The following is a 12,586-nucleotide window of genomic DNA, read 5'->3' on the forward strand; positions in this document are numbered from 1 at the left end:
AAGAGATTACAATAACCATCAGTTATAATTTTACTTAAGCCTTTATGATGTTTTTAATTAAAAAGGTTTTAGTGCTTTTCCAGTATGACATTTGATTGCACTCTAGATAATGCACCCTTGTGAACTCTGGCAAGCAATAAGCATATAGAAAATATATGAAAAATTTCTATAAGGAATTTTCTCTTCAGTGGAAACAACAAATTCAGATCAAATGTATTCTTTTGAATAAATAACATATGCCAAAGCAAGATAGCTGAAGAATGATTTGCTGTCCAAATCATTGTACATACTCAACTGATTACATTTTCATTCCTTCTCTAGATTCAGTCTTAACTGCTCACTTTACCAAGCTTCTGAAATTTATCTGCACTAGTTTAAAACATTGATTGAAATGAAATAAGCTGCAAGTTGCTCATTGCCTATTTGGAAAACCTTTGGCCTGATTCTTCCTTCATTTACACTGTTTTAATTCCTTTGACTCACCAATGTGAGAAAAGAATCAAACTCATAGGTGTTTTCTCCTGAAGAAATTGCTGGATATGACTTTTAAAAATAATGTTCTATGTCTTATTCTCATGCACTCTTTCTTTATCCAGTTTGGTTGGCAATACTTGCAGTTTGCTCAAATGTGCTACCTTGTTAACTTTTTACACTGAGCTCTCATGTTCTGTTTCTTCCTGGAATTATGTAAATCAGAAAGCACCAATTCCTTTTATTATAGATTACAAACCCTCTGCCATCATGGTTACATTTAGAAGTTCAGTTAGTGAAATCTTGGCCCCTTTGAAGACAATTGAAGTTTTATCATTTATTTCAATGGGGCCAGGTTTTCACATAAAATCTTGTAACTTGAACTGTGCATGAACTAAATTTTCCATTTAAGAAATTCTGACATTTTGAAATTACCCAAAAAGCAAAATTTTGGGGAAAAAAATCATTTTGGGTCACTGGACATGTTCCATTTTCATAAAATCAAAATGCTTCATTTCTATTCCAACTTTTTTTGTTTCACATTAGATTTCACATGTGGAGTTTAGTCAGAAAAACCAGCAGCAGTAAGTTACCCAGGTGAGAGATTGAAGGGGAGATTTTATTTATTTGAGGGGGGGTTGCATCTCAGACAATAATACCAACATGTCAAAAAGGCATCAGAGAACAAACCTCCTAGAATACGTTTCTAACCCCACTCCACTCCTTCATATTCTCCACACCCTCAATCAACCGTTCTCCCAGAAAAAAAGCCTGGGGAAACAGGTGCATTTTACAGAACATCCTGAAGGCAAAACCAAGGCAGGAAGTGAATTTCAAAGCCAAGAACCCCTCCCTGTGAATGCCTTTTGTATTCATTTAGATGGAATATGAGCCAAAGATGTTAACATAATTCAGTTACTGTCTAATATCAAACCGTGTTAAACAAAGTCTGGAGCTGGGTATACAGAGACCTCAGCCTCCTTAGGACTATGACAAACACATCATTAAAAATCCTTTTTCACCTTGTATTAAAAATACAGAAAATACGGAAAAACAATTAAAGCGTTCAAAATGTAAACCATTAAGTAAGGCTTCCATTTTAATAACATCCCGTGTTCCCTTTCCCTTTAGCTGGAGAGAGTTTTAGAAGGATCCCCATCCCCCTTATTTGACAGTCTCTTCAATGGTAATAACTGTCCTTTTGAACAAGTTTGTGTGAGCTGGAGCTGTTGCTGCTGCTGTTAGTCCAATCCCATTTCATTTCAGGTGGTGTTAGGGATTCAGCTGGAGATGGTGAGGGTGGCAATGGCATCGGGGTACCTCTCTCTGGCCCCAGCTGGCCAGGACAGCCCTCAGGATTCCCAGGAAATGGTGGGGGTGGCAGCCATGATGGTGAAGCATGCTCCAGTAACCTCTGTCTGTTCTTCTCTGTTTTCCTCCTGAACTATCTTTCTTTAAGGACCCGCAAGGGGAATGGTGGATGGGATAGCCCAGTGCTTAATTTGCCAAGACAGTGCCCTGGCACATTTAGGCTTGATGGTTCATAGCCCTGGCACCTCTGGGCTTGCTGTGTCAGTTATGAAAGCCCCAGCACCTAGTTGCAGACAACCTGGCCCTTCTTTCATTAAAAATTAAGCATTGGTATAGGCCATCCCCTGATTATTTTGTCCAGTTCTCCAGGGTGGCATTTAACTCTCTTAACAGTAAGACCATCCTTCCTTTTCCTGCAGTCCCCTGGCTCCAACCCCTGGGTGGCACTTTCCAACTTTACATCAAATGGGGCAGAGGTCCTTCACTATGCACCCCTGATTCATTCCCTAAGTATCATATATCCTGTGCACTGCACAAGGCAGAGGTCCACCGGGAAAACACAGTATGTGATCTTGTAAGTGGAGACTGCATCAATACATAAGCATAAAAGGGCTGAAATAAGGTTGCTCAGGAAATTTTAAAACTGGCATTTTCTAACTTTTGAGTGCTTGACTTCACACCTTTAATATTCTTTTGATATATTTCTTTTTGTTTGTTTTATTGCAACTTCCTAGGTTTTTAAAAAAGCAAACTGAAAAATTAGAAATTCCATCATTTGGAACTTTATTGACGCCCACATGGTTCATCATTAGATTTAAAACCTTTAATCTGCCACACAGATCTTGGCCACTTGAGGGGGCTGGCAGGGGGCGGGGGTGTGGAGAGGGGTCAGGGCAGTCAGGGTACAGGGAGCTGGGGGGTGGATGGGCCAGGGGTTCTGGGGAGGCCTGTCAGGGGGCAGGGGTATGGATAGGAGTGGGGGCAGTCAGGGGACAGGTAGGGGTGGGGTTTTAGGGGGACAGTTAGGGTGGGGGGGTCTCAGGAGGGGGCAGTCAGGGACAAGCAGAAGGGAGGCTTAGATAGGGGGTGGGGTCCAGGGGGACGGTTAGGGGCAGAGGTCCCGGGGGGTGATCAGGGGACAAGGAGCAGAGGGCGTTGGATGGGATGGGGGTTCTGCGGGGGGCAGTCAGGAGATGGGAAGTGAGAGAGAGTGGATAGGGGGTGGGGCTACCCCACCTCCATGGAGTGTCCTCTGTTTTGAAAGTTCAAATATGGTAACCCTAGACTATGGGTGTTGAGAGAGTGTATGTAAAACCCAACTCAATATTAACAGTGGAGCCCTGACCAACACCGCCATAACGAGCTTTTACTACTGTTGTAAGGGCAAATCTCAATGCAGTCTTAACTATGGAGCCACAAGGTTGCTTCCATAATAAAATTTTGTAATATCTTTAACAGAATTAATTCACCTGACTCCTGCCATTATTTGCACCCTGAAAGAAATGGGGGAGGGATGAATTCCTACTGACTTGAAAGATTTTTAGGGATAACATATTATCAAATGTAGTCCCCTTCTTTTCCTTAATGATCCCATTTGGTTGAAAGACTGCTTAAAGGCATTCAGAAATGCTTTAAAAGCAGCAGGTTTTCAAGCACATATGCCAAGTTGCAGCCAAGAGTGAAATTTTATAGCCCATTGCAAAAATAAGACCTGATTATGGAAAATCTGACATGCCCTTAATTATAGCAGCCTGAACGAACCCATTAAAATAAAGCATGCTGATAAAACGTTGGTGGCACAAAAGGCATTTCTGTAATATGATGTCAGAGCAATGCCATTTGTACACTGTTTCAGAATTCCAGCAATCTTTGATTTTTAAGTCCCAGTAATGGGATTATAACATTGGCAGCATTGGTTCAGAATGATGACAGGACACTGCACATCAGCTCAGGCTGTATTTGAATAAAGAAAATATAAGTGCCATTAAAAATCAGAGAGACTAGGTGGGTGAGGTAATATGTTTTAGTGGGCCAACTTCTCTTGGTGAGAGAGACAAAATTTTGAGCTCCAAAGGTTGACTCTCACCAACAGAAGTTGGACCACTAAAACATATTACCTAACCTCCCTGGCTCGTGTCTCTAATATCCTTGGACCAGCACATCTACAGCAATACTGCTTATTTAAAAAAAAGACACTATGCTAATACAAATAATAATAATTAATAATAATTAATAGCTCTACAGCTACTGAAGACTCCTCCAACAGGGATCTCGCAGGAGGTTTCCACTCCCTTTGTGCCTCCCGGGGGCTGAGAGAATGGTTCAGCATTTTTATCAAAAGAAATCAACTGCTTTTAAAAATGTCTGTCCCTTCAGTCGAAATGGCTTGTAACCTGTCCTTTTGATTTCCATGTTCTAACATAAGCATGTATCAGAGGGGTAGCTGTGTTAGTCTGGTTCTGTAGAAGCAGCAAAGAATCCTGTGGCACCTTATAGACTAACAGACGTTTTGCAGCATGAGCTTTCGTGGGTGAATACCCACTTCTTCGGATGCAAGCAGTGGCCACTACATGCATCCGAAGAAGTGGGTATTCACCCACAAAAGCTCATGCTGCAAAACGTCTGTTAGTCTATAAGGTGCCACAGGATTCTTTGCTGCTTAACATAAGCATGTAACTTCTCATTTAAAAGCCACTGCTACTCCAACACTCTTTACTTTTATGGTGTATCACTCTAAAGCTGAACGGTTCTTAACAGAAAAACCACCCTTCTTAAATTTGAAATCGTCATAGTTAGCGCTCTTACTCCCCCTAGTGGTATAATTTATCTCCAGTGAATCTATAGAAACGTTAAAAAAAAATCATAATCAAATATTGTTGAAAGCTTTGTCCCTAATATAACCCGCTGCAGATTTGCTTTTAAACATGAGTGTGTTTATAATTTGATTAATAAAAAAAAATTAAGACATAAAAGGATCTGACATTGCAGCAGATTTAAACCCATACACAGAATGAAACGTGACTCTGATTCCACTATCAAATAGGCAACATTTCTTTGTGTTTGATGGAATTTATGGCACCAAGCAGCTTGAAATCATGTAAATTGTGTCTGATCATTTCCCTATGTGGAAAAAATTGTGTAAGAGACAGGAAATTCTATAATAGGGTGACCAGACAGCAAGTGTGAAAAATCGGGACACGGGTGGGGGGCCTATATAAGAAAAAGCCTATATAAGAAAAAGACCCAAAAATCAGGACTGTCCCTATAAAATCGGGACATCTGGTCATCCTATTCTATAAGCTTCCCCGAACAGTCTCCACCAGATTGTTTAGTCAGACAGAGATGGTGTTGGCCACCCTGCAGATAAGACCCCCATAGCACACAGATCCACATCAAGCTCGGGGGATCTGCCAGAGACCCCTGTGCTGCATCCTCACCCCCTGCAGTTCTTAGCATGGCTTCAGTGGGTTCAGTATCCTGACTTTCTCTGTTGGCCCCAGAACTGCCCTACAGGGGAGGCTCCACAGCACAGAGGGGCTGCCTCCGAATTAGCGTCACAGCAGAAAAATACTCTCAATACCAAGAGACTCCCCTCCTTTGCCAGTCTCCACAGACATCACTGGGGATAATCGGAAGTTATATCTGCCTACAGATGCCACCACTAGGCCAAAGCAGTGCAAGTCGAGATCCTTGCTGCTGATGTGGAGAAGGCAAATAGCCTCCAAAAAGGGAAGTGTTTGATTTAAAAATAGGAGGAATGTGTCAGAAGGAGGTGCTGCTGCTGCCCTATGCTACTATCCAATAATGTCATTTACACTGGCAGTGTTTTCTTAAAAACATTTCAGATATTTCACACATATTTAAGTTGTTTTAGGAATGTTATTCCTCCTATTAAAATACATGAGGAAAATTATATTTCTAGTATTTAACCTTTTTTTCCCCCCCACTGACGGCAAAATTCCCTTCTCAGATCTGAGTAGTGAATAGGTTGAGAAAGTCTGTTGACTGGACATCTGCACAATTCCCATTAATGCTGAAGAGAGTAGTGCCCATACACAGAAACCAGAATAATAGATTACATATCCACTTTGGGGATCCCCTTAACTCTGCAGTGGAATTAAATATCAAAGCCCAAAGTGACCATCAGTAATTAGCACAAACCAAAATCCCAGATCCAAACACCCACAAACTTTGAAGACGTTCAGATCCAGATTCAAACTTTGACTCATATCATCTCTAGAGATGATGCATGCAGCATTAATATCATTTGGATGCCAGGAGACAGCAGAAGACCACAAACATTGTTGATGTCCCAGCCCTTCGGGATCCATTCAAATTGGATTTTGATCTTTCCCTCCCACATTCAGCCATAACACAGACCTGACTAGGGAGCTTAAACTGGGAAGCAATTTGCACTTTTTTCCACAATGTAGAGAGAGCCTTAATAACTGTGAACTCACTCTTTCTGTAGGAAGGGGCAACAAGCCAAATCCAAGCAAATTTCTACCTTCCCCAAACAGCTGTTTCTTTCTAGGGTAGGCCTAGAGGTAGGGACATATGATTTTACTGTTGAGTCCCTGTGGCTAATCTGCTACATTTATGCCTGGGGGAATTCTGTGCCAAATAACTTTAAAACTCTGCAAAATTCTGCATATTTATTTGTCAAAATAATGCAATATAATCACACCAGTTTCACTTATTTTTTGTAATTCATTTAAACTACCATACAGAAAAAATCAAAATAACTGTTCAGCATTTCCTAAACATATGAAAGTTAACTTACAAATACTTGGTAACCAATACCCTGCATTCCAGTTATAATCCTGGATTATCATTTAAATTACATTACAGAACACCAAACACCAAAATAAAAGTAAAGTAGAATATAATTTTAAATTGCTCAGACTTTCATATATGAAAGTCACACAGTTTTGCTAATCATTGTCCTGCATTTTTTTTAATGGGTAAGTAAAATAGATCTCAAGCCGAGATCCTCACTGTGCCACTCTGACACAGGAAAAAACAAGAAAGCGCTAGCTTTCTTGTTTTTTCCTGTTTCCCTTTACATTTCCAGCCAGAGAATGACTTCATAGCCTGGTTGTTAGGTCACCTTCCTGGGAGGTGGGCTACTCAGAGTCCAGTCCCCCTCCTCCAATGACTCTTTAATTGTACCCGGCTCTCCTACATCCCAGGTGAATATTCTAATCACTAAGCTAAATGTTATAAGGTGCACAGCAGTGGAACCGCCTCTTCCAGCCGTTTTGTGTAGAATGAAGCAGGTGCCTAACTCATTAGGTGTCCAAGCCTCCTGACCAGGAGAGGGTTCCCGGTGGTGGGTTGAAAGCAGAGAGATGCACCTACCTGCAGCACAGATTTAGGCTCCTCTCTATGAGGGAGGGACAGGGTTTAGGACACAACCCTCTCATCAGTATCTCCGATTGGCTAGCTTAGATGGCTTCCTGCCTAGCGTGCTGGCTTTTGTGGATCACAGTCTAAGATGTCTATCTCTCCCCATGAATTGTATAGGGATCCTGGGTGCCTAACTCACGCTTTGTCAATCACAGTGGCATTCCTGTGATTTTTCTAGGTGTCTCAGGGTTACGTGTTACAATGCTCAACATCACAGCACCTCAGTCCCTTTGTGGATCAGGGCCATAGTTCGTTGCTCCTGGTATGACATTCCTGTTGATGAGATTTCACTCTGTGTTTGTAGCATCTAATATGCATCTTATTACAGACAGCACAGTGATGAATGAGTGATGTGGTTTTAATTTTGTAATCCTTCGGCCAGTCAGAGTTGGCAGCAACAAGGGCCGGGTTCAGTATGTAGAGTTCCTTTTTAACTATACAATACAAAACCGGCTCGAGCCCCCACCCAGTGACCTGAGGCAATAGTTCCCTTCTCACAAGCACAGAGTCTGTGTTTATCAAAAAAAACTTTTAATAAAAGGAGGGAAGTAACTCAGCATTAATTTGGGAAAACACCACAAACAGGATTCATAAACATAGACCATAAGCAGAAGACCCATCCCCAAGTAAGTTGGGCAATATCCTTTTCCCATCAGGTTCTTAAGTTCAGCAACCCAAAAGTCCCTTTAATGTGCACCTCTCCACCAGCCACCCTGCATTTCTCCCCTGTCCACCCTGCCAGCCACTTGCCCACCACTTAACACAGCTCTCCGTGATTTCAAGTGTTAGTGGGGGGAGCCTTACTATTGCTGCACACAGGGTAGTCTTTTGTATCAGAGACACTGTCCCAAAACAGATCTAATACTCACACCTAAGTATCAGTGATTTCACCTCTACAGTGGGTAATAAGATTCTCAATTGAGCCTAAAGTAGCTTTTTTATTATACAGTGAAAAGAGAACAGCTCAAAAAGTATCTGTAACCCTTAAGCAGGGCGCACATACCTAGGTACAAGCACCTATCCCCAACCTCTGTCCATTCACTGGGCTTTGGAACCCATGTCCTCTGCTTAGTGAGAGCCATTTAGTTGAGGGTGAGTCCCTCCATAGGGCTATGCCAAGTACTATTTTGCTGCCCTCAATTCACACAACAAGGATAACAACTCTTTATTATTCCTGCTCCAATAACAAGGAGACTGGGAATCCAACACCAGCCAAAAGTGACCATTTGGGCAAGCAGTCCCATCATGCTAAGCATCTAGGCAGGATGGGTGTGCCCATGCAAACAAGATCAGCTCCTGAAGTCCTCTTCCACAGCTCATCACTAGATGTCAGTGGAGAGCACATTCAAACTCTCTTACAATTACAACTGCCATGCAGACCTGGTTCAATTCAACTTTTCATTTCAAACAAAAGAATATTTGCCTGAAAACTGAAAATTTTGATTTTTTCATCAGAAAAGCAGACACTTTCTGCATTTTTATTTAATCAAAAATACCATTCTCTGTTGTCAGTAGCTACCGGTGTGGTGCTCTGCTCTTGTTCAGTGGTGATAACAGTCGGTTGCATGCGTGTTCCCTCTGTGTGCTGCCCCAGCTCTGCACAGATAGCTGGCACGCAGACCCTGAGAGAACCCCCAAAGATCACAGACTCTAGTAATGTACGAAGGAACCCAAGCCAGGTTTATTGTCAAACAAAGCACAGTAATAGTTTCCCGTAGACTCTACAAGACATACTACGAATTTGTGCCCCCTGGCAATGGACCAGCTCAGTCAGTGGCGGGACTATCCACTGCCCCCTAGACCAGACAAAGATGTGCACTCCGGGACCTACTTTTATACAGGACAGATTACTCATCCCTACTGACATATTGAAGTACAGCCCCTTGACTCACTGGGGCTGTCTCCCTCTTTGATCATGTCAGTTCAAACAAATCTATCCATCATATTGTCTTTTTGACCCCCTCTTTAAGATGCACCTGCCTGTTCCTCTCTGTGGAGTGTTCTGATGCTATCTTGGCACAAGTTCCTCTTATTAGCACTTACGTGTGGATGCACCTGCTTCTAACAACCCTCTTCTCGCCAACTTCTGTGAGAGGGGCCAGACTTTGGCTCACAGCCCAGCTTTTGCTTAGCAATGCCTGGAAGTACTTTGGTTCAGGCTTCAGACTGAGCCTTTGATACAAGAGTTTATGTTTCAGGGCCTCATCTTACTACGTTCTCCATCACAAAAAGGATTTGATGGAAATTTTTTTCAACCAGCCCTCTAGCTATATTTTGTATCTGTTTCTCTTACATGGAACTGAGCTTTTTTCCCGTTTCTAAGCTAAACCCTATGCCAATCCAAGTAGGGCTCTCTGCGGGAGCCAGGGAGATGGCCTCCGCCTTCCTAACAGCTGTAGAGGACCAGAAACAGCAGAGCAAACAATGGCAGTGGTAGAGTAAATATCGGTAAATGTGAGCCAGTTGCAGCAGTGGCACTGCTCCATGGGGTGGGAGGTGAACTCATGTGAATGTACTTCTGAACTCAAGGTCTTTGCTGACCAAGGACAGAACTGTGAGTCGGGTGCAGTGGAGGGAGAGGGGAGTAGTGTGTCAAAGGGACATTTGTTTGCTAGACTTTCACCCCACAAGGTGAGAAATTAGGCAAAGGACACTGCCCGATATACTCCAGGATGGGTATTTATTTTGCTCATGGTCACATGCTTTAGAATCATGGTTGTGGTGTTTTCCCAAAGTAATTCAAGGTTCCTTTTCTCTTTCTATTAAAAGTGTTCTTTGCTATGCACAGACGCAGTGCTTGCGAGTGGAGAAGTATTGCCTCTTAGAAGCACCCTGGGGTGCTGCTTAATTTTCCCAGATTCTGAGTGGGGGCTTGAGATGATTCTGTTTTGTATTAAGAGGAACCTTTAGATATCGAACCTGGCTCTTGTAGCTGCCAACTCCACCAGGCAGAAAGGTTACACAGTTGCTAGCTAAAGGCAAAAATGTAAGTGACCTTCCTCCTCTTAAATAGCCTGTTTTCCACTTACTTACTGTTACATAGACAATAAAACAAACCTCTTAAAACATAGCATTACATACATGACACATGCATTACACAGGAATTACACATACATTACATTATTGGGGAATACTCATACGTGGGACAGTTATATGCTTGAGTCCAGTAAAAAAATCAAAAACAATCAAGAGTGAGAAAGCTCAAAGGATCACAGAGACATTTTTCTACCTTGATGCATAGTCAGAGCACTCACTTGAGCAATTATAGTCTCCCATGTTTACGAGAGATGAATTTAAACTGGAACAGGTGCGCAGAATGGGTACTAAGATGAGCCGAGGAATGGAAAATCTACCTTATGAAGGAGACTCAAAGAGCCTGGCTTGTTTAGCCTAACCAAAAGATGGCTGAGGGGAGATATGATTGCTCTCTATAAATACATCAGCGGGATAAATACCAAGAAGGGAGAGGAGTTATTTAAGTTAAGCACCAGTGTGGATACAAGAACAATTGGCTATAAACTTGCCATCAACAAGTTTAGGCTCAAAATTAGGTGAAGGTTTCTAACCATCAGAGGAGTGACGTTCTGGAACAGCCTTCCAAGAGGAGCAATGGGGACAAAAAACATCTGGCTTTATGACTGAGCATGATAAGTTTATGGAGGGGATGATATGATGGGGTTGCCTACAGTGGCATGTGGCCCATCAGTGACTGCAGTAGCAAAAATCCCCAACTGTTGGAGACGGGATACTAGATGGGGAGCCCTCTGAGTTACTACAGAGAATTATTTTCCAGGTGTCAGGCTGTGGGGTCTTGCCCACATGCTCAGGGTCTAACTGATCATCATATTTGGGTCCAGAAAGAATGTTCCCCTGGTCAGATTGGCAGAAACCCTGGGGCACAGGTCACTTGCAGCTTTATACTAGTGTAAATGGTGGAGTCTCTGTAACTTGAAGCCTTTAAACCATGATTTGAAGACTTAAGCAACTCAGCCAGAGGTTAGGGGTCTGTTTCAGGAGTGGGTGAGATTTTGTGTCCTGCAATCTGGGGTAAAGTGCCCCCCCACCCCAATTTCTGCTTCGCCTGCTGGGCGTGGGGGGGAGCTCTCTCCTTCTCCCTCTGTGCCTGCCTCCTGGCACACTTGGCCCCCGTCCCTGGCAGCCAGACCCACGCAGGGAGCAGGACCAGCCACTCCAGGTCGCTGTTCTGTGCAGTGCAGCAGCTGCCTGAGAGTCTGACTGGGGAGGGGCCTGGGTCCAGCTGCCGGGCGAGATGAAGTCTCCTCTTCTCCTCCCTGTACGTTTCTGGCTTGCTTGGCCCCTATCACTGCCAGTTGGGCCAGGAGAGTGCATCAGCCACTTTGTTAGAGGCTCCTGAAATGTGTTGTATTTCAAAATCAAAGTCTTGAAGAGCTAAACTCCACTGAAAAAGTTTTTTGTTAGTCTCTGACTAAGGACAGTGTCTTCTCAGGATGGGTGGCTGTTCACCTCCCAATTTGGCAGTGATGAGACCAAAGAAACATATTTCCTGCTTTGTCTCATAGCAGCAGAAGGCAAAAATACCTCATGGTACACTGGGCTAAGGGAGAATCCTTCCCAGGCTCAGGAAACCTGCCCAGGGGCCACCTAGACTCAAAGGAAACCCTTCCATTCTGCTTGGCATGTCCAGAAGCTGTTTTTCTACAGAATGGGGAAAGCTTGGACACATTTCCTGATTTCAAGCTCCCTACCAGTTGAGAGGGTTTGAGATTAAATATCTGCTCATACCTAGTCCAGGAAAAATAAGCCTCAGACAGGTGCAAATAAGACAGGAGGGGAAACATTTGCAATGGTACTATAAAATAAACTTGCAACCCCTCTTTTACTTGCTAGAGCGCTGTGGTGGCATTCCTTCTTGTAAATAACAGGCACAGCAGGGTTCAGTATGGATCAGTAGTTGCATAGCTCCTACTTCAAGACACACTTCCATGCTACAATAGTGATAATTGGTCAGTTGGAGCTGGATTAATTGACTTTAATGGGACTATTCACATGCTTAAAGTTAAGCATGTACTTAAGCACTTTACTGGCTCAGCATCTGGCAGGATCAAGCCATAAATGGTGCTCTTGCTGTATCTATATGGGTCCATTGCTTAAGCCTAGGGTTACGTGATTAAATCAAAATCCTGGCCTCATCCAGTATGCAGTAAAACACCCGCAGCTGGTCCCTGTCAACTGACTTGGGCTGCAGGACTATACAATTGCTGCGTAGCTGTCAGAGCTTGGGCTCTGAGGCCCCCTGAGGTCATTAACCTCCCCTGGCACTTTTTGTAAGATGGGGTGGCTGAGCCCTGCAACCTAGTTAAGTTCCAAATTAAACATGTACCACCTACCTAACCTGCAGCCACAACTGGGTATG

Source organism: Mauremys reevesii, linkage group 3, assembly GCF_016161935.1.
Source record: "Mauremys reevesii isolate NIE-2019 linkage group 3, ASM1616193v1, whole genome shotgun sequence".
Lineage (NCBI taxonomy): Eukaryota > Metazoa > Chordata > Testudines > Geoemydidae > Mauremys > Mauremys reevesii.